This window comes from Pogoniulus pusillus, chromosome 38 (assembly GCF_015220805.1).
Source record: "Pogoniulus pusillus isolate bPogPus1 chromosome 38, bPogPus1.pri, whole genome shotgun sequence".
Classification (NCBI taxonomy): Eukaryota; Metazoa; Chordata; class Aves; order Piciformes; family Lybiidae; genus Pogoniulus; species Pogoniulus pusillus.
This window is the reverse complement of record NC_087301.1, coordinates 4,430,548-4,454,145: the sequence shown is the minus strand read 5'-3', so window position 1 is coordinate 4,454,145 and position 23,598 is coordinate 4,430,548. Positions and strand designations below refer to the sequence as shown.

Below are 23,598 nucleotides of genomic sequence, written 5' to 3'. Positions count from 1 at the left end.
ATTTGTTGGGGGTTTTGTTGTTATGTTTTAGTTTGGGTTGGGGTTTGTTTGTTTGTCTGCTTTGGAGGTTTTCTTTGGTCCTTTAAGTTTATTTGGTTTGGAGTTTTTTGTTTGTTCCTTTAGGTTGTTTGGTTTGGAGTTTTTTGGTCCTTTAAGTTTATTTGGTTTGGAGTTTTTTGTTTGTTCCTTTAGGTTGTTTGGTTTGGAGTTTTTTGGTCCTTTAAGTTTATTTGGTTTGGAGTTTTTTATTTGTTCCTTTGGGTTTGTTTGGAGTTTTTTGTTTGTTCCTTTGGGTTTGTGTCTTTGGGTTGTATTTTTTTTTTGCTTGTTTGTTTGGGGGGTTCTGTTTATTTCTTTGGAGGGGTTTTGTTTGCCTGTTTGTTTTGTTTGCTTTAGGGTTTGGGGTTTTTTTGGTTGCTGTTGTGTTTGTGGCCTATCTTTTCCTATTTATGCAAGCTAACAAAAGGGTCAATAGGTGAAGAAAGGCTTTTGCTTTACTGTCATAGAATCACAGAATCAAACAAGTTGGAAGAGACCTCTAAGCTCATCCAGTCCATTTCCTCTTGTCCTGTCACAGGACATCATGGAAAAGAGCCTGGCCCCTTCTTCTTGACACCTACTCCTCAGATAGAGTCATAGAATCACAGAACCAAGCAGGTTGGCAGAGAGCTCCAAGCTCAGCCAGCCCAACCTAGCACCCAGCCCTGCCCAACCAACCAGACCATGGCACTAAGTGCCCCAGCCAGGCTTGGCTGCAACACCTCCAGCCACAGCCACTCCACCACCTCCCTGGGCAGCCCATTCCAATGCCAATCACTCTCTCTGGCAGGAACTTCCTCCTAACATCCAGCCTAGACCTGCCCTGGCACAGCTTGAGGCTGTGTCCCCTTGTTCTGTTGCTGGGTGCCTGGCAGAAGAGACCAACCCCACCTGGCTACAGCCTCCCTTCTGGTAGTTGTAGCCAGCAATGAGCTCTGCCCTGAGCCTCCTCTGCTGCAGGCTGCACACCCCCAGCTCCCTCAGCCTCTCCACATAGGGTTTGTGTTCTAGGGCCTCTCACCAGCATGTCTGCTATCTTGTGAAGAGGGTTAAAAACCAACCCCAACCCACCCCTGCTAAACTGAAAGTCAGGCACAATATTTTTCAATCCGAGAGTTATTTAGACTTTGTGTGTCCTTTGCACGACACAAACATCCTCAGTAGAAGGTTTAATGGCTCCAAGGGCTGGAAGAAAGAGAGGTAAATAATTGTAAGGCTTGATACAGAGCAGGCTTCTCCTCGTTTGTCAGCTATGATGGATGTCACCCACCGCTTGCCTATTGTTATTCTGTTGTTGCTTGTCACACTCACACCTTCTGCCCAATCCTGTTCCTCCCCCTTTTTCACCCCTCCTCTTACTTTGTCTCCTGGCACTGGGCTTGTGAGCAATTTATGTATGACAATATGAGACTAATTCTGTTATTATGTCAAAGGGAAATTGAATCTGAGGCTTTAGAGCTGCATCTGGGAGAAATCTTCCAATGAATCTGGAGTGCAGGGAAACTCCGTGTTCGATTCATTTGCTTGTCACACTGCCTGCCAGATTAAGTCATTATGAAGGGCAGAGAGGGAGAAATGTGTGTGAGGGGGGAGGGGAAAGCCACAGGAGTTAGACTGAGAAATTAAAAGGGAAGGAGAGAAGAGTGAAGACCAAAAGCAAAAGGAACAAACTGAGATGACAGAGGCGGTAAGCTAGCAGCAAACCATTCAGCTAAATGTTTGAGCATGTGCTGAACATTAAGGGATGCAAAAATGTAGCTGAGTCAAAGACCAGAACCATTCCTAACTGCCCAACCAGAGTAGGGAACAGTATTGTCCAATTCCAACAGTTGTGGAGAGGTAAAGCCCTACAGAGCCACCCTTGAGCCCAGCAGAGCTGTCTGGGGTTGATGCTTTGCCAGAGGTGTAAGCACTTGCAGACCATGGATGGGCTCAGTCACAGGAGCACAGGATCACACAGGGTGTTAGGGGTTGGAAGGGACCCAAAGAGATCATCCAGTCCAACACCCCTGCCAGAGCAGGACCATACAATCTAGCTAAGATCATAGAGGAACACATCCAGACAGACCTTGGAAGTCTCCAGAGAAGGAGACTCCACAACCTCTGTGAGCAGCCTGGGACCTAGCAGTCCAACCTAGCACCCAGCCCTGGCCAACCAACCAGACCATGGCACTAAGTGCCCCAGCCAGGCTTGGCTGCAACACCTCCAGCCACAGCCACTCCACCACCTCCCTGGGCAGCCCATTCCAATGCCAATCACTCTCTCTGCCAACAACTTCCTCCTCACATCCAGCCTAGACCTGCCCTGGCACAGCTTGAGGCTGTGTCCCCTTGTTCTGTTGCTGGGTGCCTGGCAGAAGAGACCAACCCCACCTGGCTACAGCCTCCCTTCTGGTAGTTGTAGCCAGCAATGAGCTCTGCCCTGAGCCTCCTCTTCTGCAGGCTGCACACCCCCAGCTCCCTCAGCCTCTCCTCACAGGGCTCTGCTCCAGGCCCCTCCCCAGCTTTGCTGCCCTTCTCCAAACACCTTCCAGCACCTCAACATCTCTCTTCAATTCAGGAGCCCAGAACTGGACACAGCACTCCAGGTAAAGACATTGATAAACATTGATAAGTTCCCCTCTCAGTTTTCTCTTTCCCAGACTGAACATCTTGAGTTTGTGTAAGATACTGTTGGGATCCATGCAGGTCTCCTTGTTGCTCAGGCAGAGTTTGCACAGCAGCATGTCCATGCTGAATTCTGAGTTTGCCTGTGGCACTGTTTGCACAGCTTTGCCCCCCCAGTTCTGCTAATCCTATGTCTACATGGACTGGCAGCTTCACTGCCCTCCCAACACCTCTCCCATTCAGTGGCATCTAATCACTGCATGTCCTGCTGCTCCTCTGCTGTTAATTGGCTTGAGGAACCTCTGGGATTGTTATTTATTAATAGATTGTTCTAAGCATGGCAAAGTTCATTATTTAAAGAGGGAGAATGAAAGAGATCCAGAGGAACAGATGGATGCATGGAAGTATCAGAAGAAGGATTAGTTAAAATTCTAGGCATGTGCTGAGCTTTGACAAAGGATGGGAAAACAGAATCAATCATCATTATCTGGGAGAAAAGGCATCAGTCTGTGCTTAAAATAAGCATTTGGTGTATTTAAGCTCACTATGCCAGACTTGGGAGAGTTTTGACTGGTGACTGCAGACCTTAGGGTTGGACTGGTGACTGGGGAGCACTGCTGGCTGCACAGAAGAGCAGGAGAAAAGGGAAGAAGATAGAAGCTTGAAAAGCAAGAGTTGGTTTGCATGTCTGTCAATCCTGGCTGGCTGCAGACAGTGGTCAAGATGAAAGGGGCAGCCTCATTTTGGTGGTGCCCAGAGATAGGACAAGGACAAGAGGGATATGGATGGGCTGGAAGGTGTCCAGAGAAGGGCCACGAGGATGAGCAGAGGGCTGAAGCTGCTCTGCTGTGAGGAGAGACTGAGGCAGTTGAGGATGTTCAGTCTAGAGAGGAGAAGGCTTCAAGGTGACCTTCTTGTGGCCTTAAGGGGGCTACAAGAAAGCTGGGGAGGGACTTTTTAGGCTGTCAGGCAGTGATAGGACTGGGAGGAATGGAACAAAGCTGGAAATAGGGAGATTCAGACTGGAGGTTAGGAAGAAGCTCTTCAGCATGAGAGTGGTGAGACCCAGAACAGGTTGCCCAGGGAGATGGTGGAAGCCTCATCCCTGGAGGTGTTTAAGGCCAGGCTGGATGAGGCTCTGGGCAGCCTGATCTAGTGTGAGGTGTCCCTGCCCACGGCAGGGATCTTGGAACTGGCTGATCCTTGTGGTCCCTTCCAGCCCTGATCGATTCTATGACAAGAGGTACAAGCTGGAGCAGAGGAGGCTCCACCTCAATATGAGGAGAAACTTCTCAACTGTGAGGGTGCTGGAGCCCTGGAGCAGGCTGCCCAGAGAGCTCATGGAGTCTCCTTCTCTGAAGACTTTCAAAACCCACCTGGATGATCACTTGTGTGACCTGCCTTGGGTGATCCTGCTGTGGTAGGGGGATTGGACTCAATGATCTCTGGAGGTCCCTTCCAACCCCTATCATTCTGTGACTCTATATTAACTTATGACTCTGTTGGTTAAAGCCAGCCCAGAATACTGATGGGAGTGAGAACTGCTTTAAGCCTTTCAGATACTGAGAGCTGCTTTGTGTAGCTGCTATAGAAAGCAGGTCTTGGAAAAGACCCCTAATATTTAAGCTCAATAAAGGAACTCCCCCGTTGGAACGATTTGTTTTCCCACCAGATTGCTCAGCTGACTTTGCAAGGTGGATTCTCAGCAGGAGCTGATAATTACCTCTAAATGCTGTGAAGGTGTCAACACCAAATAAGGGAAGTGCCAATTAGGAGTCAGGGTATATATGGTAGCTGCAAGGGGCTGTTGAGTCAGCCAAGCCTGGGGAAGTGAGTCATAACAAGGCAAAAAGGGAGTTTCACTGCCACGCTGAGCTGATGACAAAGATGAGCCCAAAATATGGTAAGTTTAAATTTTGGATCATTCTCTAAGCCTTATTTCACTTTGTGTTTTACTTTGCTTGAGGAAGTTGTTGTGGTGGTGCTTGTGGCCACAGAAGCTTTCTTGTACAAAGAGCACAGGCTTGAATGTAAGGTCCTTAGACCCCTGGGTGTGTGAAAGCAAAGGGCAGTTCCACTCTGGACTGGTACTGAAATGACTCTAATTGCATCTAGGTTTCCTACATGGGAATTGATTTCTCATTAGCAAGGTCTGGAATATTCCACTGCAGTAGTCAGGCCAGTAAGCATTGCTGCTCTGGGCTACCTCTCAGGAGCTGGTTAATAGAAGAGCTTCTTGGTAAGAGAGGAACTCCTTCTTTGTTTGGTTAATTTATAAAGCTAAAACTTAGTGGTGGCTGTGCTGGGCCAGCTCATTTCAACTCCACTATCACCTAGAAAGGTTGGACCAGACAATCCAGAGGCACCTGGACAGGCTGCGGAGGTGGGCACAAGCCAACCTCATGAAATTCAACGAGACAAAGTGCAAGGTCCTGCAGCTGGGTCGAGGCAATGCCAAGCACAACTCCAGGCTGGGCAGGGAGCAGCTCTGAGGAGAGGGACTTGGGGGTGCTGCTGGAGGAGAAGCTCAACAGGAGCCAGCAGTGTGCACTTGCAGCCCAGAAAGCCAAGCAGAGCCTGGGCTGCAGCAGCAGCAGTGTGGCCAGCAGGGCCAGGGAGGGGATTCTGCCCCTCTGCTGTGCTCTGCTGAGACCCCACCTGGAGTCCTGCATCCAGTTCTGGAGCCCCTGGGACAAGAGGGCTGTGGAGATGCTGGAGAGTGTCCAGAGCAGGGCCAGGAGGATGCTGAGAGGCTGCAGCAGCTCTGCTGTGAGCACAGCCTGAAAGAGTTGGGGCTGTGCAGGCTGGAGCAGAGGAGGCTCCCAGGGGACCTTCTTGTGGCCTTCCAGCATCTGAAGGGGGCTACAGAAAATCTGGGGAGGGACTTTTGAGGCTGTGAGGGAGTGCAAGGACTGGGGGGAATGGAGCAAAGGTGGAGGTGAGGAGGAAGTTGTTGAGCAGGAGAGTGGTGAGAGGCTGGAATGGGTTGCCCAGGGAGGTGGTTGAGGCCCCATGGCTGGAGGTGTTTGAGGCCAGGCTGGCTGAGGCTGTGTGCAGCCTGCTCTAGAGTAGGGTGTCCCTGGGCATGGCAGGAGGCTTGGGACTGGCTGCTCCTTGTGGTTCCTTCCAACCCTGACTGATTTTTAACTTGGTATTCTGTGATTTCTGTCTTCTGGTGCACTCCTATCTTGAACCCATGGTGTAGTACAAGGCTACATAAGCCACAGTTTGCATCTGCTGTCTTTTATCCTCTCTTGGTGCTTGCCTGAACTCCAAGATGTGTGTTTGGGCCTCTTGCTGTGTGCCTGCAGCTGTGACCTGGAAGGCTTTACTGTAGGGTAGCTAAGGCATGTGAAGAGAGAGCATTTGTGCAGCTCCCTTTTCTGGGAAAACCTTCTTAGTTTTCACTCTAAATGAAGAGATTTACCAGCAGGTGACCTGGTAGGCAGTCCCACTTCTCCCTCCCCCAGTAATCAAGTCTCCCTTGGAGCCATTTAAAGGTGTTTAAACTCTCCCCCTCTCCTCATGCTGCTGTGCTTTGCATTGAGAGGGCAATTGAATCTCATCTAATTATGTGCAGATTCACTTCTTTTTCCATCTTTCATTGAGCACAGGCAGCTTGCTCTTAACCTACATGTCCCACTCATACCTGGCTTCCTTTTTTAGACCTGAAATGTCAGAAAAGGGAATGTATAATTCTTTGTGCTCCTCACATCTGTGTCCTTTACAAGAAAGGGGTGGGGGAAAGCTTTGTGAGAATTCCTGTAGAGATCCTTCCACAGTTTCTGTGAGAGTTGAGGTGATGGATTCCAGACTGTCAGATCCATCAGAGCTTTTGTGAGCTACTCTGCAGAGCACAGCAAAAGCAATTGCTGGTTGGACATGTAGGAGATGAATCCTGGAATGGTTCATTTTGATGTTCTCTCTCAGCTCTTGCTTGGGGCAAAGCTGCCACTGATTTTCATGAGGTTTGTCTGCTGCTGACTTCAGGAGTTGTTCTTGTTTGGGATGGGGCAACAAGGCCAAGTGCAGAGATCTACACAACCCCAAGCAGTGCTACAGGCTGGGGACAGAGTGGCTGAGAGCAGCCAGGCAGAGAGGGACCTGGAGGTGCTTGCAGAGAGGAGCTGAAGAGGAGGTAGCAGTGTGCCCAGGTGGGCAGCAGAGGCAATGGCATCCTGGGCTGGCTCAGGAGCAGTGTGGGCAGCAGGACAAGGGAGGTTCTTCTGCCCCTGTGCTCAGCACTGCGCAGGACACGCCTTGAGTGCTGTGTCCAGTTAGGGGCTCCTGAATTGCAGAGAGATGTAGAGGTGCTGGAAGGTGCTTGGAGAAGGGCAGCAAGGCTGGGGAGGGGCCTGGAGCACAGCCCTGTGAGGAGAGGCTGAGGGAGCTGGGGGTGTGCAGCCTGCAGAAGAGGAGGCTCAGGGCAGAGCTCATTGCTGCCTGCAGCTGCCTGCAGGGAGGCTGTAGCCAGCTGGGGTTGGGCTCTGCTGCCAGGCAAGCAGCAACAGAACAAGGGGACACAGCCTCAAGCTGTGCCAGGGCAGGTCTAGGCTGGATGTTAGGAGGAAGTTGTTGTCAGAGAGAGTGATTGGCATTGGAATAGGCTGCCCAGGGAGGTGGTGGAGTGGCTGTGGCTGGAGGTGTTGAAGCCAAGCCTGGCTGGGGCACTTAGTGCCATGGTCTGGTTGGTTGGGCAGGGCTGGGTGCTAGGCTGGACTGGCTGAGCTTGGAGCTCTCTTCCAGCCTGCTTGATTCTTCTGAATGTGCAGAGAATGTTCATAGCTCTCTGTTTTGCCACTGAGGGTCTAAAGAGCTCTCCTCTTCCCACTGCCTAGATGAGAAGGTGGTAATGAAAGCTGAGTTGTGGGAGCTGCTGTATCTACCCCTAGCAAAGGCTACTCTAAATGTGTTCTGGCAAAAAGCTCTGTAAGGATAAGCAATTATCTGACTTCCCAGCATCTGAGTGTTAAGAAATGAATTTACAGTCACAAATATGTGCTTTTAGGTCAAAATTTGCACTGACTTAACCATACCTTCAGATCACATTGCCTGGACCATGAGACAGGCCATTAGTAGTGCTTGCTGAGAAGGAGGCAGCTAAATAGGTGTACATGGGGCTTGTCTCTGCCCTCAGAGGAGGTTTTCAGCCTTAATCCCCATGCAGGTAGAATGAAGTGCTAGTGGAGGGAGTGATGCATGAGCTGGAGAGGAGCTCTCCCTCTCACATGGCCAGTATCTCACCTGGGTGGAACTGGGTGCAAAGCTTCCTCAAGGCTGCTTTTGTCATTCCGAAGAGCCATGTCAGGAGGGGGAGAGCCACAGCTGCAAATGCTGCCAATCCATCAGGAAGGCAGCAGATCAGCCCAACACCTGATGTGTCCTTCATGCACATAAACCATTTGGACCTTGGCCCTGAGAGGCAGAACAGTTGCTTCTCTTCAGCCTCCTCTCGAGGGGAATTGGAGCAGGACTGGTGAGGGTGATGGATGGGAAGTTTAGGAAGCCAGGTCTGAGAGATCAATAGAAGAATATGCAACCAATGCATCATGCAAGTTCTTCTTGTCTGTGGAGCACTAAATAAAGTAATGAATGGCAGGCTCCTCAGCCTTGGCACCCCCACTCTCCCCCCCCAGTGGCACAGCATCCACTGACTGATATGCATGGTGTTGCTTTCTAGAATATTTCCTTTGCTTGCCTCACACTTTTGGCATTGAATCATGATCCTCTCTGTTTAATATCCTTTCCTTTCTCCCCTGCTACCTCCCCCTTTCCCCCTGTCATTTCCATCTTGCAGGCATGTTGTCCATCTTGCATTTCACATAGTGTATTCAGGCAATCTACTGCAGGCTGAGCTCCTCTGGAGCTTACACTTGTTTTGCCTGTTTCTGGGTGAGATACCTCTCCTGGGGGCTGTGTTCCAGCCACATGAACAGTCAGGTATGGCAGGAGCTTTGTATTCCTCTCTAGTCATCAGCTGGCTGCTGCTGGTGCTTGTCAGACTCGGAGCTTCCATGTGCACTGGGAATGCATGAGCAGGTGTGGAGGGGATGCTGAGGTGGCAGCAGCCCTGGCTGCCTGGGCTCTGCAGAACTGCTGCCCTAAGGTCACCAAATGGCATCTGGCATTTCTCAGGAGTTGTTCATAGAATCAGGCAGGGTTGGCAGGGAGCACAAGGAGCAGGCAGTTCCACCCTGCCATGCCCAGGGACACCCTACCCTAGAGCAGGCTGCACACAGTCTCAGCCAGCCTGGCCTCAAACACTTCAAGCCATGGGGCCTCAACCCCCTCCCTGGGCAACCCATTCCAGCCTCTCACCACTCTCCTGCTCAACAACTTCCTCCTCACCTCCAGCCTCACTCTCCCCGTCTCCAGCTTTGCTCCACTCCCCCAGTCCTGGCACTCCTTGACAGCCTAAAAAGTCCCTCCCCAGCTTTTTTGTAGGCCTCTTTCACATATTTGGAGCCTCTTTCCCAGACTGAACAGCCCAAACTTTCAGTCTCCTGCTTTGAAATGGAGCAGGAAGACACAGGTGGGGCAGAGACTGACTCCCCACTCCCTTCATCACCCCCAAGCCTTTGCAAGGCCACTTCCCCCATGAAAAACAAGCACCTTGGTGTATTGCCTTACACACCTGTGATAAATATTCTCAATAGCAGCTAAGTGGCACTGATCTGAGCATGGAAAGTTTCCTGGATTAGAGCTCTCTGGGTGCTCCAGTAGGAATATTTCATCCCTGCTGTACAGCTCAGTTGGTCCAGCTGCAAGTAATGAGTATCTGCTTTTGTTCTCCTTCTCATGACATAAGTCAGCTCTAACTTCTGCTCAGTGAGTAGGTTTCTGCCACTGCACCCAAAGACATGCAAGGACACAACCAGAGGAGTAGGTTGCCAAGAAGTTAATGAATGGGTTGGTTTGGGATGGGCTTTTAAAGATGCTCCAGTTCCAAGCCCCTGCCATGGCAGGGGTCACAGTTTGAGGGGTTTCAGCTTCCCTTAAGAAAACTACAGCAACCAGGACTTGTCCCAGGGGATGGATCTGAGCATTCCAGGATATTGTGATGTTATTCCATCTTTTGGTATCACAACTTATGAAGCCAAAGCCTGGGACATCTAAGGCCACATCAGAGGGTTGGAGCAGCAAGGCTGGGGAGAAGCCTGGAGCACAACCCTGTGAGGGAGTGGATGAGGCAGCTGGGGGTGTGCAGCCTGCAGCAGAGGAGGCTCAGGGCAGAGCTCATTGCTGTCTGCAGCTCCCTGAAAGGAGGCTGTAGCCAGGTGGGGTTGGGCTCTGCTGCCAGGCAAGCAGCAACAGAACAAGGCAACACAGCCTCAAGCTGTTCCAGGGCAGGTTCAGGATGGATGTTGTTAGGAAGTTGTTGTCAGAGAGAGTGATTGGCATTGGAATGGGCTGCCCAGGGAGGTGGTGGAGTCTCTGTGGCTGGAGGTGTTGCAGCCAAGCCTGGCTGGGGCACTTAGTGCCATGGTCTGGTTGGTTGGGCAGGGCTGGGTGCTAGGTTGGACTGGCTGAGCTTGGAGCTCTCTTCCAACCTGCTTGAGTCTGTTTGATAGACATGACACAGATGAACCTATTGATGCAGAAAGGTGTTCAGCTGTGCCAGAGCTGAAGTGACCAAACAGCTGAGAGGTTTAAACAGCTACAGTCTCTTTGCAATCAGACTGCCCAGAAAGCTGATCCAGGTCCCTGCAAAAAGCCTTGAGAACCATAGGGGAAGTTTCTATTGCCTGCCTGCAATTACATCATGACTGCCCTGAAAGCAACCAGAACATTCTCCTAGGCTTCAGAAAAAGGACAGGATTGAAGAGTATCTTAGGACACATGTGCTCAACACAAAACAAATTTATTCCAGGCCTGGGAAAATGAGAAAGGAACAACCTAATTCAAAACCATGGCAAGAGCACAGCCCTTGAGAGGATGCTGAAAACACACATCCAAAAATAAACTGCAGCGAGCGAGGCAGTATTAGAGAGAATTGTGTCTTGATCTGGCTCTGAATGAGAGCTTCTAGAATGAAATAGGAGAGGCAGGAGATCTGTGTTATCTATCAAGTCAATTGATTGTTGTATCCAGAGCCTGGCTCAGTGCTAAATGAGCTTGCCACTCATCTGCTTTTTCCGGTCTATTTAGAATATTTTTGGAAGTCTCTCAGGGAAGAAGGGAGGGTGGGGGGGAAAAAGCCTCTACTGATTAATCTCCTGAATTTTCTTTTGCTTGCTGAGACTTAAAGCAACGTTGGATTTAATTATACTGTGACTGCAAGGGATGTAACAGAGGCAGATACAAATCCTTCTGACAGCTTAGAGTGGCAGTGGGAGTAGTTATCCATCTAGGAACTGAAATGACGAGAGCTGTATTAGTGCCTGAGCCTGTTGCAAGCAGAAATGGGATTTAGCTGCCAGCATGAGCAAAGCAGAGGGACTGAGGTGGCTGCTGAGAGCCTTGGAAAGATGCAGTTGCAAAATGATCCCAGGCAGGCTTGCTGCTGGTGGTACCCAGAACTAAGGTCCTTCAATCCTGGCTGAAGGATTCAAACCTCTCCTTCATGTTCAAGCATCTAGGAATGGGCTTTTCAGAGTGGCTAAATAGACTCCATGGAGGCCAACAAGGCAGTAAGGGTCACACTGGGATGCTGAGTTTCGGGCTGCTGAGTTTAGGGCTGTACTTGCATTGGGTGGGATGGCTGCCTGAGCAGGTGCAGTTTCCCTCCCCACATACACTGAGCAGGCTCTTGGCTATGCCTGTGGAGCAGCTCTGCTGTGAGCACAGACTGAGTTGGGGCTGTGCAGGCTGGAGCAGAGGAGGCTCCCAGGTGACCTTCTTGTGGCCTGCCAGCATCTGAAGGAGAACACAAAAAGCTGGGGAGGGACTTTTTAGAATCTCAGGTAGTGGTAGGACTGCAGAGGATGGAGCAAAGATGGAAGTGGGGAGATTGAGACTGGAGGTGAGGAGGAAGTTGTTGAGCAGGAGAGTGGTGAGAGGCTGGAATGGGTTGCCCAGGGAGGTGGTTGAGGCCCCATGGCTGGAGGTGTTTGAGGCCAGGCTGGCTGAGGCTGTGTGCAGCCTGCTCTAGGGTAGGGTGTCCCTGGGCATGGCAGGGGGCTTGGGACTGGCTGCTCCTTGTGGTTCCTTCCAACCCTGACTGATTCTAGGGTTCTGTCACCAGCCCTTCTCAGTGTCTGCACAGGTAGCTGCTGCCTTCTGGTCCCTCCAGTGCCTCTCCTGGAGCTCCTTGCAGCCAGAAGATGATAAATGTTTCTTAAGCTGCACCTGCTTGCTTGAATAATTTGCCATGAGAGGAGGCCACTTACCAGTAATTCATTACCAAACCGTTGTTAACATAAGCAGGGCTGTGAGAAACAAGCACAGATTTCCCTGGCCCTTACTGTTTATTGTCTGTGGTTTCTATTAAGTGCTTCCAGTACATCTTCTCCCTTCTCACTTTCCCACATGTCAGCTCTGCAGCATAATCTTGTCATCTTGTGGACATTTATATCTGTTTTCTTGGCTTGTTTTTGTGCTGTAGTCTAAAGAGAACTAAAAAAGCCAAACACAAAACACCACAGCAAAAAAAACCAAACCACCAATTAGAAAGCAAACCACAAACAAACAAAAACCCAACTTAAACTCAACCCCAACTGAAACCAAACAACAATAAAAACACATTTGGAGGAAAGCAAATAGGCAGACTGCAGGCTGGCCATGGTCACCTGGCAGAAGGCACAGAGCTACTGCTCAGCATTTCAATTGCTCCTCAATTCAAGAGAGATGTTGAGGTGCTGGAAGGTGCCCAGAGCAGGGCAGCAAGGCTGGGGAGGGGCTTGGAGCACAGCCCTGTGAGGAGAGGCTGAGGGAGCTGGGGGTGTGCAGCCTGCAGCACAGGAGGCTCAGGGCAGAGCTCATTGCTGTCTGGCTGAGCTTGGAGCTCTCCTCCAACTTGCCTGATTCTCTTTCTGTTCTGAGCTCAGGAATGGCACTTAAAATCACTTGCTGAGTGGTGGAGGAGGAGAAGGTGCCATGGGCTAGAGCAGCTTGGATCAGGACAAGAGGCAGTGGATTTAGTCTTGAGGTGGAGAGATTTAGATTAGTTATTAGCATTTCTCCACAGTGAGGGTGTGGAGGCACTGGAACAGGTTGCCCAGGGAGGTTGTGGATCTCCCCTACCTGGAGGTATTCCAGATCAGGATGAATCAGCCTGGGTTAGTGGGAGGTGTCCCTGCCTGTGGCAGGCAGTTGGAACTGGGTGATCCTTAAGGTCCCTTCCAACCTGAACCATCCCATGCATCAGAAGAGGTTCTTTGCATCTTGCTGCACACCTCTGTAAAGCAAAGCCCTTTCTGGTCATCTTGGCTTTATGGGTTGTACTTTTCCCATGTGCAAGGCATTATTTGCTGTACCTCCCAACTCTCTGCTCCTGGCAGTGAGTGATCTTAATGGAGAGACTTTAAATTCATGTGCCTGTAAAGCTTTCACAGAGCAGGCAGTGTGTGGGGAAAAGAACCAAGCTGTCTAATGCAGTGATTGAAGTGGCTGAAATTGCTCATGAGTTGTCTTAGTGATTATTAACCAAAGAACCAAATATTTAGTAAAGAACATCTACAATAAACCAGCTTCTTGGCTGGGGTAAGCTGACAACACTCTGAGGTCACAAGAACAGCCTGCAGTAGCTGAGAATGGCTTTGGATGTCAAGTAGAAGCACTTCAGTTTCTGGGCAGTATGATCCCATCTGACTAACACAGGGTCAAGAAGTGGGCTGAGAGGTACTAATTGCTTAGCTCAGTGTGGTTTTAGCTCTCATAGTCCCAAGTTTAGTGTCAAGTAGAGAAAAGAATCAGAACTGTTGTGACTTGGGAAAGATCAAGTCCAACCAGTGAATTCCCTTAGAGCATCCTAACCGTGATGTCTGAGCTGGCTGAATGTCCTGCTCCTAGAATAGAATCACAGAATCAGTCAGGGTTGCAAGGGACCACAAGGAGCAGCCAGTTCCAACCCCTCTGCCATGCCCAGGGACACCCTACCCTAATCAGGCTGCCCACAACTGATGTTCAACAACTTCTGCCTCACTTTCCCCACTTCCAGCTTTGCTCCAGTCCTGCCACTCCCTCACACCCTCAAAAGTCCCTCCCCAGCTTTTTTTGAACCCCCTTCAGATCCTGGAAGGCTGCCAGAAGGTCCCCTGGGAGCCTCCTCTGCTCCAGCCTGCACAGCCCCAACTCTTTCAGACTGTGCTCACAGCAGAGCTGCTGCAGCCCTCTCAGCATCCTCCTGGCCCTATGCATTAAGATGTCATACAGATCTGCTCTGTTTCAGAGGCTCAAAATATAGCTAACAGAACCACCACAATAATAGGCTGCCTTCCCTTCTCCCCTGCTTCTGGAAAGAAAGGGATTAAATGTATAAAGAATGCAGGTAAAACATCACACCCAAATAAATAGCCTTGCTTTGGTTTGGAAGTTAAAATAAAAACAATCTTAACAAGGCAGTGAGGGAATGAAAGGACACAGCCTCAAGTTGTGCCAGGGCAGGTCTGGGCTGGATGTTAGGAGGAAGCTGTTGGCAGAGTGATTGGCATTGGAATGGGCTGCCCAGGGAGGTGGTGGAGTGGCTGTGGCTGGAGGTGTTGCAGCCAAGCCTGGCTGGGGCACTTAGTGCCATGATCTGGTTGCTTGTCCAGGGCTGGGTGCTAGGTTGGACTGGCTGAGCTTGGAGCTCTCTTCCAACCTGCTTGATTCTATGAGTGAGCATTTTGTCCACCACGTGGAAGGATGACCACAAGGTAAGACAGGAGCAGCAAGAACCAGAGCAGTGCTGGCAGGCAGGAAAAGAGAGAAACAGAAAGTTCCTTTGTTTTTTTAGGGGACTAAGCACTATACCTGGGGTCAGATTCAGACCCACCTCCAGGAGGAGTCAGGAGGACCTGAGGTCAGGTTCAAGACAACCCCTCAGGAGAGTTAACCCTTTAGAAGGTCATTTTGGGATGTCCCCATCACTGAAATGTGGCTTCTATCAGCACCTTGTAGAGCAAGTGCTGGCAGATGGAGCCTTGGCCTCTTTTCAGTCATGCTGAGACATTGTCAAGCACTTTGGTTGTGAAAATGAGCACCTTCAGCAGTGCTGCCTGAGCTCTTCAGCTGTAAGGGATTTGTTGTTCAGGATGAGGAGAGTGGTGGCTGGGGTCCCTCAGGATAAATGTGGGCTCATCCTCAGGATGAGGAGAGTGGTGGCTGGGGTCCATCAGGATAAATGTGGGAAGTTTGACTCTCAGAGTAGTTGTCATTTTTTCCCTTTCTTCTTTCCTGTTGGAAAATAGGAAGATGGAATAGTGAAGCACAACTCAGTGGTTATTGTGAAGGATACAGAACAACATCATTGATATTCTCTTCTCTCAGGCAAAATGATTTAGTGTATTGGGTTGGTAATGATTTAATGTTTGGGAAGTTTTAGTGATTTAATGTGTTGAGGTTCTTGATAAATGAAGATTTTGGGGAGGTTAATGATTTGATGGTTTGGGCTTATTGTGATTTAATGTTCAGAGGTTTATATGATTTAATGTTTGGGGTTATTAATGATGTTTGGGTTTTATTTTTAAGGAGCATTGAGATTCATAACCCTGCAAGGCCAGGTGCTTGTCTGGCATCAACTGGCATTGCTATTTCAGGTTACATCAGCTGTGATTCTGGGTTGTGGCTGGATTGCTGTAGCTAATTAATAAGCTTCTGTTGCCTGATATCATCTGCACTAAGCAAGGGCTTCCAGCTAATAGTCCATGTATCTTGAAACTCATTCTTCACCTGAGGCTGTGTTGGGCAAACTGATTAGCAAAAGGGAAGGCAGGCAGGAGGAAATGTGGTGGTGGTGGAAAGGGCAGTCCATCAAGCTGCAGCTCAGGAGAAATGCTGAGTTAACAGAACTGATCAGGAGTTTATTAACCTTTGCATGAGAGCTGGAGGAAATCTGCACGAGTTGAACTTCAGCATCTCTCCAACAGTGCTTGGCATATGGAGGAACTACTGCAGCATCACCACCACCACACAGCCTGGCTTCTCCTTTTGCCTCACAGTTTTATCCAGCTCTTTCAAAGCACTTTTGCTTTAATGAGTTTTTCCCATGCAACAACACTTGGCTCTAGTCACATCTTTAGCAGGTGATGTTTTGCAAGCGAAGCTCTCTGTGCAGCATAGACTGCAGGAGAAGTTTCCAGTCTGTAAATGGGTTCTTTATCAGAGTCTGTGTCTCCATTGTATCTATGCAATGTCTGGGGGCACTAAAAGACCACATCCTTGCTGCTTTCTCATCAAGTACTGCACTGTGAAGGTGGTGGAGCACTGTAACAGGTTGCCCAGGGAGGCAGTTGAGGCCTCATCCCTGAAGATGGTGAAGGTCAGGCTTGATAAGGCTTTGAGTGAGCAGATCTACTGGAGGATGTCCCTGCTGACTGCAGGGGGGTTGCACAAGAGGCTTTTGAGGGTCCCTTGCAACCCAAACCATTCTGTGCTCTCATACTCATTTAGAAAGCAAAGTATGGACATAATGAGCTGTGAGGGTCCCTTCCAACCCATTCTATGCTCTCCTATCTCTTCAGAAAGCAAAGTATGGACAAGATGAGCTATGAGGGTCCCTTCCAACCTAATGCAATCTGTGAATCTGCTCTGTCATGGAAATGCATTGTGAAAGTAGAACTTAATCTGCTGTATTTGGGAAGTTAGGATCCTTTTCAAGTGAAATTGTTTGGCTTTGGATGCATTTAAGGGTTTCCAAAAATAATGTTGGTTCACTTCCTACCCCTTCCATTAAGTTTGTTATTCAGTTAAATCCAAGATGTGCTTTAGGGAAGGAGCACACCTCTCAAATCCCTTGTAAGTGAAACACCTCAGCAGTAAAAGGCTGATTGATGATTGTTTGACATCAGTATGTAGGCAGCTACCTGGGTGTGGCATTACAGGACGTCAGAGGTTGCAAGGGACACGAAGAGAACATCCAGTCCAACACCCCTGCCAGAGCATGACCACACAATCTAGCTCAGGGCACACAGGAACACATCCAGACAGGCCTGGAGAGGCTCCACAGAAGGACACTCCACAACCTCTCTGGGCAGCCTGTGCCAGTGCTCTGGGACCCTTCCAGGCAAGAAGTTCCCCCTTGTGTTGAGCTGGAAGCTCCTGTGCTGCAGCTCCCATTCATTGCTCCTTGTCCTGTCCCAGGGAGCAGTGAGCAGAGCCTGTCCCCTCCTTTCCTGACCCCCAGCCCTCAGATATTGATAAGCATTGATCAAATCCCCTCTCAGTCTTCTCTTCTCCAGACTAAGCAGCCCCAGGGCCCTCAGCCTCTCCCCATCAGTCTGTGCTCCAGTCCCCTCATCATCCTCGTAGCCTTCTGCTGCACTCTCTCCAGCAGATCCCTGTCCCTCTTCAACCGGAGAGCCCAACACTGAAGGCTGTGCTCCAGCTGGGCTCTCACCAGGCATGTTAAATAATTCCCTGTCACTTCTCAGAACTCAGTGGTACCAAAGGCTCCATTCTTGGTAAGCTAAAGCATCATTACTCTGCGTCACCATCTAGAGAGTGCAGCTGGGATGAAGGCTCTCTGTTGTTGCCACTAAATGGCATAACATCATCCTTTCCATGGGTATCCTTTCTGGGCTTAGTGCTCTTGGCTCTCTGAAGCAGCCCCAACTTGTAATATCTGCTCTATCACCACATCTGCTTTGGCCATATGGGAAAGGACTTTAAATTTTCTCTCTCCTTCCATCTGGAGCGAGAGGCACTTTGATTTTCTTCTCTGAGTGTGGGCAGGTTAGGAAAGTAGGAAACTCCTTTTTTTTAGGGCAGTTGTCACTTCTAAAAAGAATTCTGGCCCGTTTCAGAGCTGTCTCTCCTCCAAAGGGAGCTGCGATCTCCAGCTCAGAAGCCTTTGAGCATTAGCAGTGACCTGGCAGGCTGCTGAGCCGTCCATTGTCATGCAGATCGCTGTGGGCTTGCACAGGTTGCCACAAGAGTGAATGACATCATGGTGAATGCTGAGCTTTGTTCCCCTGCTCCAGCAAAACGCCTCTGGATTTGGCTGCAGTACATCACAGCATTACTCTTTGATACTGAAGGGACGTCCTGCAGGCCAGCATTTCTCTTCAGGCAGCCCAGGGCTGCCACTGCTGCAAGTTGCCTGGGATCCTTTCTGTGAAGAAGCAAAAGGTTTTCATGTTTTAATCAGATGCAGTTTTGCAAAGGGTCTTTCTGATTTAGCAAGTCCATTAAAAGTGACATTTGTTCTGCTCTGGCACTCGTAAGGAGCTCCACAGAGCATAAACACTGGAAATTACTTGTAGGAAAAGAAGATATTAAAATTCCCCCTCCTTTATGTGTGCTTGCCTGAGAAATTCTGGTAGCTTGTGCAGTGCCAGCTTGGAGCTGAGCCACTTGATATGTCTCTGAGGGGTTTTTTGCTGTGTACTGACTTGGGGCAGCTCCAGGTTGCTGCTAAGACACAACATATGTGTTGTGTAGAAGGAGAGAATGTCTTGGGTTGGAAGGGACCTTAAAGATCATTCAATTAAAGCCAGGCTGGATAGGGCTCTGGCCAGCCTGATCTAGGGTAGGGTACCCCTGCCTACGGCAGAGGGGTTGGGACTGGCTGATCCTTGTGCTCCCTTCCAACCCTGACTGATTCTATGATTCAATTTCAACTCCCCTGCCGTGATCAGCTACACCTTGCACTAGCCCAGGTTGCTCAAGTCCTCATCCAGATTAGCCTTGGGTACCTCCAGGCAGGGGACATCCACAGCCTCTCTGGGCAACCTGTTCCAGTGTCTCCCTAACCTCTCTGTGAAGAACTCCTTCCCAATCTCCAGTCTATATCTGCCTTTCTCAAGCTTCAATCCATTTCCTCTCATCCCATCACTATGACTCTTGTACAAAGTCCATCCCCAGCTTTCAGGTACTAGAAGGTCTCCCTTCAGCCTTCTCTTCTCCAAGCTGAACAGATCTGCCTATCCCCATCACATTTCTACCAAGGCCAGAGCAGTTTCAGAATGCAGATTGGTCCTCAGCTCCTTACTCTCCATTTACCCCCATTTTCCAGGGTTCTTACTGGATTCCTGGAGTTCAGCTCCTTTCTGTCCCTCCACAGGCTCCCTTGAAGACAACCTGCCCCATCATGATTGAATGTCAGCTTGGCACTGGAATGACTATTCCAGGAGCCTTGACTCTTTCCTGTGAAGCTAACAGCACCACAGCTGTAGCACTCAGCCTGCAGACAGACATCTTTCAGGACCCATTTCTCTTTCTGCTTGCTACAGCTCCTTCTTGTCCTGTTCAGGCAGCAGTATGAAGTTGTTCTTAGTGGGGAAGAACTTTCCAACATTATCTGGAAACATATCAAATTATCTTGGTGGTTTGGTGTTATTTTTTCCCCCCAGCTGCCACTTCTGCAATGGTTTATTTTGTGCATTTTAAAAGCTGCTTTTGTGTATTAAATTATGGATTATTTCAAGCCATATCTCTCTGGGCATGGAAGACTACTCTGGAGCTGCAGCTGTCACAATGGGCATTGCCAGGAAGAGGACAGAGTGGGTTTGTGATAGTTAAGCTTTCCATGATTCCTCTGAAGTCCATTTCAACTTCCCATTTTGAGCCTGGATAGACTTTTTACCCTGCAGCCACCAACCCACATGCTGGCCCTTGGTGCTATTTCAGGCTGTGTTGATAAGTTCAAGCAGTGGCTAAACTAAAACCCCTCCAATCAAGACAGAGCCAATACGAGCAGGAGATAACCTCAAGGGAAACCTATGTAGGGTAAATTGGTTACCACTCTGAAAACTACTGCACTTGATCTGATTGCCTGGTAATTAGCCAGAGCAACCTGTTCTTGCTCACCTGCAGAATGTCCCCTGCTGGTCCCAGCTTTAAATGGATATTCCATTTCCACTCAGTCCTGAATCAGGCATTGATTTAATGTCCCACAGTTGGCTAAGCCTGCCAACTGGCAGTAATTTTTCTGCAGCAATGCTCTGTTCAGTCCAATCTTTATGAAGCCCAGCATTTCATCCTGTCAATAGCTCCCTGTCTTCCCTCTCCCCTTATACAGCTCAGGGATTAAGGTTTTCCATTGTAACATGTGGGATTTACTGCTAAATCTTTCTAAATGTGAAAATAGTTGGAAGTCAGTTTTCCCCTGTTAATTTCTAGTTGCAAGACTGGAACTGTCCTTGTTTTCTTCTCTTGAATATTTAACTGCACCCAGCATTCAGAAAGGCCTTGCTTGTCTAAAGCCTCAGTGGGCAGTAAGAGTGGAAATAGCCAAAAAAGATTATTTCTGTCAATTCAAGAGAGATGTTGAGGTGCTGGAATGTGCCTAGAGAAAGGTGACAAAGGCTGGGGAGGGGCCTGGAGCACAGCCCTGGGAGGAGAGGCTGAGGGAGCTGGGGGGGTGCAGCCTGCAGCAGAGTAGGCTCAGGGCAGAGCTCATTGCTGTCTGCAGCTCCCTGAAAGGAAGCTGTAGCCAGGTGGGTGTGATGGTTTGGTTCAAACTAGCACAGTGGGGTTGGGCTCTGCTGCCAGGCAGGCAGCAACAGAACAAGGGGACACAGCCTCAAGTTGTGCCAGGGGAGGTTCAGGCTGGATGTTAGGAGGAAGTTGTTGTCAGAGAGAGTGATTGGCATTGGAATGGGCTGCCCAGGGAGGTGGTGGAGTGGCCGTGGCTGGAGGTGTTGAAGCCAAGCCTGGCTGGGGCACTTAGTGCCATGGTCTGGTTGGTTGGGCAGGGCTGGGTGCTAGGTTGGACTGGCTGATCTTGGAGGTCTCTTCCAACCTGGTTGATTCTATTCTTGTTCAGAAGGAAGTGTTGCTCATAGCTATACATCACTCCAGTGTGAGGGACACTGTAACTATGGGACTCCCAACCTGGAGAAGGTCCACAGGAGGCCACAAAGCTGGTCAGAGGACTGGAGCGCATCTCCTGTGAAGACAGGCTGAAAGAACTGGGGCTGTTAAACCTGGAGAATCACAGAATCAATCGGGTTGGAAGAGAGCTCCAAGCTCAGCCAGTCCAACCTAGCACCCAGCTCTGCCCAGTCAACCAGACCATGGCACTAAGTGCCCCAGCCAGGCTTTTTTTTTTTTGCTCAGGGGAGACCTTGTAGCTGCATTTGAGTATCTGAAGGGGACCTATAGAAAAGCTGTGGGAGGGACTGTTTAGAAGGACTTGCAGTGACAGGATGAGGGACAATGGTTTGAAAATGGAGCAGGGCAGATATAGGAGCAAGTTCTACACAATGAGTGGTGAAATCTGGGAACAGGTTGCCCAAGGATGTCACTGAAGCCTCATCCCTGGACACAGTCAAGATTGAACTCACTGTGGCCTTGGGCAGCCTGCTCTAGTTGGAGGTGTCCTTGCTGGCTGTAGTGGGGTTGGACAAGATGCCCTTTGAGGCTCCCTTCCAACCTAGTGCAATTTGTGTATCCATGCTGGAAGCCTTGGGAATGAGGCTGGCTTTAAGGGAGGGGCATGATTTCTTTGGCAGTTCTGTGTCCTTCAGGAATGAATCTCTTCCCTGGGGCTGTAGTTGGGAAGTATCAAACAATCCTTTAATGTCTTACTCCTCTCTTAACCCTCTTAAAACAAGAATGTTATTATCTCCAGTCTCCTTAAAATGGGCAGCTTGAGTGCCAAGCTGGGTTTGGGCAGTTTGCAATGTTCAGCTCTAAGCCTGAGCAGACACTGCCCACAGCCTGAGGCACAGGAATCTCTCTGCACATTTTGTCTGGCTGTAGGCCAAGGTCTGATCCTCAAAGACATTTAGGTGCCTGATTTTCTACAGAGGCATTTCAAAGCTTAATCCTGTTAAAGAGCTGATTCCAAGTTGCTGGCTGAGATCTCTCAGTTCCCTACCAAAGCCAAGCAGAGCCTGGAAGTCAGGCAGGCATCCCAGGCTAAACACAACCCTCCCTTCTTTCCTGAGGAGTTCTCTGAAGTAAATCTGCATCCAGCTCTGGAGCCCCTGGGGCAAGTGGGTTGTGGAGATGCTGGAGTGTGTCCAGAGCAGGGCCAGGAGGATGCTCAGAGGGCTGCAGCAGCTCTGCTGTGAGCACAGACTGAAAGAGTTGGGGCTGTGCAGGCTGGAGCAGAGGAGGCTCCCAGGTGACCTTCTTGTGGCCTTCCAGGATCTGAAGGGGGCTCCAAAAAAGCTGGGGAGGGACTTTTGAGGGTGTGAGGTAATGCCAGGACTGGGGAGAATGGAGCAAAGCTGGGAAGAGTGAGGCTGGAGGTGAGGAGGAAGTTGTTGAGCAGGAGAGTGGTGAGAGGCTGGACTGGGTTGCCCAGGGATGTGGTTGAGGCCCCCTGGCTGGAGGTGTTTGAGGCCAGGCTGGCTGAGGCTGTGTGCAGCCTGCTCTAGGGTAGGGTGTCCCTGGGCATGGCAGAGGGGTTGGGACTGGCTGCTCCTTGTGCTCCCTTCCACCCTGCCTGATTCTATGGTTTTAAATGACCAGCTTCATTGCTGCAGCCTCAGCTTCCAAGCCTGCTGGCTCTGGTGACTTCCAGCTACTTAAACAGGACCTTTCTTTCTCCTTTTCACAAACTGAAAGCAACTCCAGCACAAACAGGCTGCCAGAATTCCCCCTACAAAGGCTTTCCCCTCTTCTGCTCGGATTTAAACTATCTCCACAAGTAAGCAACAGAAAGCAGCAGATTGAAAGGCAAAAAAAAAGAGTAAGCTGTGTGATGCTTGATATCTTGTAATGTGTTAACAAGCCCCAAATTTACACTGTCAATGAGAAACCCCAAGAAGAGGGGAAGCAATTCTCACCAGAGCAGTGTCTGCCATCCTGCTGCTCTGGCTTTCACTTCTAATTTGGGCAAACAAAGTAAACATGGAAAACACAGTGTTTGTGCAAAGTGCTCTTAAAGAAAATATGGACTTGGTTTTGAGCCCCCTCTCAATTTGCATTTCAGGCTGTGATGGGACCACAAAGGGAAAATATTTTCTTGGATTCCAGGTTGAAAAGGAGCTGCTGTTTGTCCACACGATAAACACTGTGGTTATCTTACCTCCTATTAGTTTGGGTTTGAATGATTCTGTCTCTTGAGTGTTCAAATCTTCCAGGCTGCCTACAAAGTCATGTACTGAGCTTACAGTATGAACAACAGCTCTAGAGCTGCCTCTGTTCTGGAACTGCAGATCCAGGCTGGGGTAGTGTGGGGCTGGAAGTAAGCCAGGCTGGGTTGAGACCCCACCTGGAGTACTGCATCCAGTTCTGGAGCCCCCATTACAAGAGGGCTGTGGAGATGCTGGAGAGTGTCCAGAGCAGGGCCAGGAGGATGCTCAGAGGGCTGCAGCAGCTCTGCTGTGAGCACAGACTGAAAGAGTTGGGGCTGTGCAGGCTGGAGCAGAGGAGGCTCCCAGGTGACCTTCTTGTGGCCTGCCAGGATCTGAAGGAGGCTACAAAAAAGCTGGGGAGAGACTTTTTAGAATCTCAGGTAGTGGTAGGACTGCAGAGGATGTAGCAAAGATGGAAGTGGGGAGGTTGAGACTGGAGGTGAGGAGGAAGCTGTTGAGCAAGAGTGGTGAGAGGCTGGAATGGGTTGCCCAGGGAGGTGGTTGAGGCCCCGTGGCTGGAGGTGTTTGAGGCCAGGCTGGCTGAGGCTGTGGGCAGCCTGCTCTAGGGTAGGGAGTCCCTGCCCATGGCAGGGGAGTTGGAAGTCAATGATCCTTGTGGTCCCTTCCAAACCTGACTGATTCTCTAAGACAGTCATCATACAGAACAAAGCAGTCATTTGTTCTCCGTGAGCTTTCTGCTCTGTTTTGCTGTTGCTGTCTATTGGAGAGTTTATGGCATAAGAAGCTGAAGCACTTTAGTGCCTCTCATCCCTGGAGACACTCAAGATCAGCCCTGATGTGGCCCTGGGCTGCCTGCTCTAGTTGGAGGTGTCCCTGCTGCCTG

At 49.8% G+C, this 23,598-nt stretch overlaps 1 long non-coding RNA gene across 2 annotated transcripts in view; it reads left to right on the top strand.

Annotated features, from left to right (window-relative positions):
* The first annotated feature begins 4,467 nt into the window (after window positions 1-4,467).
* The window catches only part of LOC135191088 (uncharacterized), an 83,880-nt gene continuing 64,749 nt past the window's right edge, over window positions 4,468-23,598 (top strand). For both annotated transcript variants that reach the window (XR_010308727.1, XR_010308728.1), the window contains exon 1: window positions 4,468-4,549. This is a non-coding gene — a long non-coding RNA (uncharacterized LOC135191088). The remainder of the gene's footprint in view (window positions 4,550-23,598) is intronic.